Genomic DNA, 6,693 nt, shown 5'->3' on the forward strand with positions numbered 1-6,693 from the left:
TTTTAGATATGTGAGCGTTCCAGTGTTTGGATTCCTGTCCAGTAACTTCATGAATCTCTTCCTTCCTTGGCTACCGTGCGACAAGGCCAAGAAGGCTCTTGAGTCCCACCTATGTTGAGTTCACTGCCCTGCCACGGCACATCGTGTTTATGAGTCAGGCTTGGGGTGTCTGTATGAACCACCAAGGAGAAAGAGAGCACATACCTCCTAGCTCTCACGCTGAAGAGACGCATGGAATTTCACGTTCGAGAACTCTGGAGCCTCCAATGGGTGTCCTCAGTCAGATCAGGTAGTCTTCCCCTGCTCCCACTGGTAAAAATCCATCCTTAGCTAAAGCTGCCAGAGTTAATTTAATGATCAAATTCTCGAACAGGGTATTTTAAACACTGTTTACATACGAAATGTGCATCTGCTGCCAACTCTGCTGTCGAGTATGAGGTGTGTATAAATTGGAACAGCACGGACTTATGGAAATACGAGGCGTCCTGAGAGGGGCCTTTTCACCGCTTCCACTCTCCCCGGCAGAAAAGTCCGAACGAGTGTCATGCGGTGGCCTCATTTGGGGCCTAGAGTTCTTGCCAATTTTCATTGGAATGAAGGCTGCAGATGGTGGTGTCGTGGCGCCTGACGACTTCCTCCCAGACAGGAAGGTGTGAAGGACCAAGCTTGGGTATCTTGCATTTTGCCCCTAAGCGAGGATATGTGGGCGTGTGTCCATGTGTAGAGGCATGTGATAGCCATGTTTATGGTACTCCCATGGAGTGTGTGTGTGTGTGTGTGTGTGTGTGTGTGTGTGTGTGACAATCGTAAGCATTAGACTAGTAACCACTGAGATGATCTTCCCGTGGGGTGGAGCTGCCCTCACACCTTTATGTCCTGCTTCCCACGAAAGGCACAGAGCTCTCTGCTCTCGTGCCTACTTTCAGGCACTTTGGTCATGCCAATCCAGATTTTGGTCTGTGACAAAACAAAGAGAAATGTTTACAACATCTAGAGCAATATCCGCGCATACCTCACCCCCGGCCTCCCACCTCTCCCAGCCCTGCCCGCTCTTCCATGTCCTCTCCCACAAGCCCTGTCGCCTCGTGTGGTGGCCCACGCAGGCACCGCTCCCTCCATTCAGCGTCTTCCTTTGCTGCTCGTGCCAGCTTGTGCTGTGGATGCCTGTTGGGCTTGAGGCTTGCTCAGCGCCTGGGCAAGCCAGGGCAGTAGGCCAGGCAGAGCTGTGACCTTTAAGACTGTTCTCCATCGATGTGGCCTTTCAGCCCCACCTGAGTGTTAAGTCGTTTGGGGGCTGTGGTGGGATTTCCTGTTGCCCTCAGCAAACCAAATCGAACACCTTCAATGACAACCACGCACAGCCCCGGACACCTCCGGGGTGGGGAAGGGTCCTCTGAGCAGTATTTATTATTAAACTTGAGCACCTGGGACTCCTCCACCCCCACCCCGGAAAGCCTATTCAAGTGCCAGTTCCCAGGTTCCACACCCAGAGATGCCGATCCCACGGGCCTGGGGTAGAACCCGGAAGCCTGCATTTTTAATAGGCTCCCGGGTGTGTAATGGACCATACTTTGAACAAAGACAGTCTAAGGCAGTCGCTGTCACCCTTGACTGCTCATTACAATCACCTAGGGAATTTTAACAACCCCAATGTCCAGGTCCCACCCCAAAACAGCTTGAGATTGGGACCCGAGGAATCACTCCACAGGTGATTCTGATGTGCAGACGAAGTTATGAGTCTGAGGCGTCAGGAGAAACGTGGCTGGGTGAAAAGCACTGATGTCTGGGCCCAGACGGCTGGAGCGTACCCAGTGCCAGCAAGCGCCGTGACTGGCACCCTGCCAGCCCTGAATTTGGCTGCCGGGGTGGCCGCCTCTCTGCCCTTTCAGTCTGGCTTGCTCCTTGGGGATACAGATGTCACGTGTTTCTGCCCCAGCCACATGCATTGTTGGGCGGCAGGTATGCCAGCAGTAGGGGCTGAGGGGGACTTGGTTAAGAGTGGTTTTCCCATGCCTCCCCGACTTGGTCACAGTGCTTCCTCCGAGATGGCGTCCTGGGCCATCCCCCTCGTTTGTTCGTTTTCATGCACTCTTGCGTTAGGCTGTGTCTCTGTCCCCAAGGCCACGAGACATGGAAGTTGGAACTCAGGTAGTGGGTGAAGGTGTGTGACAGTAACAATAGCCGTAGCACCATAACTTCCAAATTCCTCAGAGGAGGGTGTCACGGCCTGGGAATGTTGTGCCCTTAGGGGCTTTCTCTTCCAAGGTCATCGTGGGTTTCGGTTCCTGCTCTAAGCCCTGACCATTCCCTCTCTGCTCTCGGGAGGGATGGACAGCTGGGCGGTTCCTAGTTGACTTTACTCTCTAGTGCTCTCCCCAGAACTTGCTGCTCTGAATCAGCTGAAGCTGTGACGGGGTGCCCTGCCCAGGCTGCGGGCCTCCGGCTTCAGGGTGCAAACCCTGGGGCATCTCCTATGCATGGGGGGTGTCCGGGTACTCCAGGCCCTGGGCTGCGAGGGAAAGGCTTGAACTCATTTGTGCTGAGAGCCTGGGGAGGGCGAGACTGGGGAAGACTGAAGAGGAAGGAGCGGGAGGGAACGACGAGCAGTGAGTGTGGCGTCCGCTTCTCCACGGACCAGAAGGGAGAGGTGATGGGCGGCACATGCAGAGGCAGGATGGTCTCCCACCTGTGAGAGTGCCCGGACCCCTCCTGACCCTGTCTGTGCCCACCTCCAAGCAAGGTAGGGGAACTATGACATTCTATCCGAGTCTGTCCTTCATGGTCCCTCAGTCTTTAAACCGGTGTCCCTCTGGGTTAGAAGCAAGAGATGCGGCAGAGTCACTCCTGTGATCGAGAGCCTGTGCCACCACGCCACTCGTCATGAGACTGTGGAGGAAAAACTCAAGAGCAGAGATGTCTTCCTGTCCCTGTGGCCTCTCAGGACTCCTGAAGATGCTATGGACCAAATGCAGACGACAGGATGGGGCCACTGGCTTTCCCAGGTTCGGGAGCCGGGTGCTGTCAATAAACTGTTCCCTTTTTGATTTCGACCCCCTTTCGCCCCTTCTGCTCCCTCCCCTCTGCCAGGTACAGAAAAGGTGGCTGGTCTTGGCGTGCTCTCCAACCGCGGTAGCATTAGCTGAGTCACGCGGCGTGCACGACAGATTCGTAGCAGCTCATCTGCCATATAAACCGCTTGGCCGATGGAGTCCTCATTGAGTTGTTTCATTACTGTGCAAAGTGGAATAATGTCATTCACCTTGACTATAAACAAGGCTGTGAGACATAATAAACAGAACCTGAACACGCCGCCCTCTGCTCTCTCTCTGCCCACATTTCTGGCCGGCTGACGCTTTATGAGCAAACACTTCACATGACACATGGGCTTCCTTGGGGGTGGTGGGCACATGGCCTCACCCAGCAGAGGCTGGCACGGGGCCGGCCACCAGGAAAAGCAAGTGGCTCTAGTGTGGGCGGAAATGGGGCGGGAATGGTTTGGGATGAATGTGTGGGTGGAGAGTGACTTTGGGTTATGAGAGAGGCTTTGAAACTGTAAAGTGCTACACGAATACGAGGTGGTATTTTTATTAGTACCACCTACTGCTCGAAACACAGGGAGAGAAAAGGCGGAGGGAAAGTTTGCATATTGATTCAGCTGGGGCAGCCTGACAGTGGAGTGCTGGTCTCGCTAATGACTGCACCCACTCACTTTATCCAATCAGCGTGTCCCTGACAAGTGTGCATTTCTCGATGGATCGTTGAGTGTCTCTAGTGATCCGGTCCTGTGGACGGGACAGGAGAAGGACGAGGGGTAGTATCTGCTTGCAAAAGCTCGTGAAGATAAGAGACAGACAAAATCTTAATAATCCAAATAATTAGAATGCACCAGAGAAAGTCTGTCTTTAAAGGAAAGCTGACATTTCTTCTAAGGCAAATGCTTTAGTATAAATGAAAAAGCTCTTTGTAATGTAAGTGATCACCCCCAAATTCTAGTTTTGTGGACTGGGCAAGGCATGGTGGCGACCCGGGCTGTTGCGGACAAGAGACATGCCGCTGGGGAGGGGCTGCGATTGGTTTCTCTCTTTCCAGCTTTGCTCTTCTACTCCGTCTTACCCCAGGAGGCTCTGACTCCTCTGGACCAAGAAGAGCAGGGAAGGAGGAGCAGTGGGGGAGGAGGGGATTCGTACTGGATGCGCACGCCTCCTGGAACAGGCCTCGGGCTCTCTGGGCCCTGTCTCTGGGGATTCCTTCCTCCTTCCAGCTCTCCCAACAAGGAGGAATGCTTTCTTATGCTGGCTGGTGGCTGACTCCTTCCTAGGTAGCACCCCAGCTTCTCTCTGCTATGGTCTGTTTGCCACTCCAAGATGCCCTCATAGACAGCTCCTTGGATGCCAGTCTCTTTGTCTCACGAGGCCCACCGTTGGCCCCTCAGAAGCATTTGGGCCTTATTTGCCCAGAGAATTAATTCCAAGGCAGCAGCTGCTCTGCCTTTGCTCTGCAGCCAGAGCCCCGAGCCAGCCCACTGCTCACGTTTTTCATTTCCCAGGCTGGAATTAGACACCAGCCTACTGGGTCCCCATGCATCAGGAGGCACATGTCAGGCTCTCCAAGGGTACACCATACCTGCTCTCCACGAGAGTGAGGTGAGAGGCAGGCCCCCCAGCCCTTCCCTTTCCGCAGGGGTAGAACTTACAGGCACTAACAGCTCTCTCCACAAACCGTCCCACATTTTCCCCAAGGCCTGAACTTTTTCTCTGTGGAACAGGCTTCAGATCACCCTCACTGGTTCTCTACTTCCTCTCTGCAGTGTTTGCTTGGTCTGGAACCCCTCTGTACCTGAGATCTATCCCTTGGGCCTTGACAGAAGCCTCTTAGAGATAGAAAACACTCGACTGACATTATGAGGGACACTTCACTAATGTAGTAAATGTAGAAAAACCCAGCAAAGTATCTTGTGGTCCTGTCACCTACATCAACCAAGTGAGAAACACGGTCAGAGGGAGACAAAAGTGAGTTCATCGAGATAACTCCCTCCTGTGGGAACATTTTAGTTAGGGTCTGCCCTGGTCCCTGTCCAGTAGGTACGGGACCAAGCTCTGTTGAAGGCTGGAGGGAGAGGGTGGGGTTTGTCATGGGTGCTGCCTCCCCGTCTGTGCCTCATTCCACAGCACAGAGGGGAGTCTGAGCCTGCCTCCTCACGTCACAGTGGCTGCATGTCCAGCCACGGAGACAGAAGGTCACAAGCCTCAGCGAACTGACCCTGACCAGGGTTTCATCAGCACCTTCTTGATAACTCGGGCTCCGAGGCTAGACTGTCTGAGTCTGAATTCCAGCTTTAACTCTTGTAAGTTGTGTGATCCTAGGACAAGTTATCTCTCTGTGTTTCTCATCTGTAAAACTAAAACAACGACAGAGCCGACTGCTTGGGGGCTTTTGTGAACATTAAGTTAACATGGAAGACGCTTGGCATGACCGAGGGCGCAGCAGGCACACGGTGTGCGCTGGCTGGTACCTTCTCGCACACCGAGATCACCAGGATTCAAGCCGGCACCTCCGTTCAGAGCTCACCTGCTTCTTGATTGAAGGCAAATGATGTGACAGGATGAAGGTCTCTTCCTACCCTGCTAAACCCTAAACTCCAAGCGCAGGGACTAGTGTCCCTCTAGTTCCCTGCTCTGGTCCCTAAATATTTATTAAAAGAACATTATATCTACAAACGGTTTCTGTTTTTGTTTTTCCTCCATCCCCTCTTACAGATTAGGCACTTGGGTTGGATGGAGATGGAGGCGAGAACACCACAGCTTGGGCCCTTGAAGAAATGACCTCTTACAGGAACTTAACCCTTCGCAGCCCTTCACGAGGACGGGGAGATGGATCTCAGATACCGAAAGACTCGCCGAGCGAGTGGTGAAGAGACGAGGGGCCGCTTCCTCGGCAGTGGCGACGCCGAAAGGAAGCAAACACTTGGGAGGCAGGAACTTCGCAGGGCAATTCGGATGCTTCGGCGGGTGGGATGCCCGGCCATGCTGCGAGGCGGCGTATTGCTTTGCTAGGGCTTCCACAGCGAACATCGCACACTGCGGGGAGGTGGGGATGCGCTGAAACCACAGCAATTCACTTTCTTGCGGTTCCAGGGGCTGGAAGTCCAAGGTCCAGGTAGAGGCAGGCTTGCTTTCTTCTGCGGCCTCTCCCCTTGGTGTGCAGCGGGCCACCTTCGCCCTGCGTGGTCCCATGGTCTTTCCTCAGTGCCCGCGCCTTCGGTGGTGTCTTTCCTTCTTCTGAGGAGGACATCGGTGAGGTTGACTTAGGGCCGGCCCTAACCGCTTGATTGTAACTTAATCATCTCTCTAAAGGCCTGTCTCTGAACACAGTCACATGCTGAGGTACTAGGGGTTAGGAGTTCCACGTATGAATTTCAGGAGGGTGTGGGACACAATGCGACCCGTTTCGACAGGTAGATGCTGTTATCTGTCGCTCTCTCCATTTACAGATGGAGAAACTGAAGCACTCCGAGCTTAAGCAACACAGCCAAGGTCATACCTGCTGCAGATGAGCCCTGGTGCTATAAATCTACATCTGGCGCTTTTAACCCCTGCTATGAGGGAGCCCACGCAGGGAGGGGAGCGAGGGCTGGGGCTACACTGCTCAGGGATGCATATTCACAGCAATGCAGGCAAGAGAGAGGTGATGGGG

Source organism: Pteropus vampyrus, unplaced genomic scaffold, assembly GCF_000151845.1.
Source record: "Pteropus vampyrus isolate Shadow unplaced genomic scaffold, Pvam_2.0 Scaffold65, whole genome shotgun sequence".
Classification (NCBI taxonomy): domain Eukaryota; kingdom Metazoa; phylum Chordata; class Mammalia; order Chiroptera; family Pteropodidae; genus Pteropus; species Pteropus vampyrus.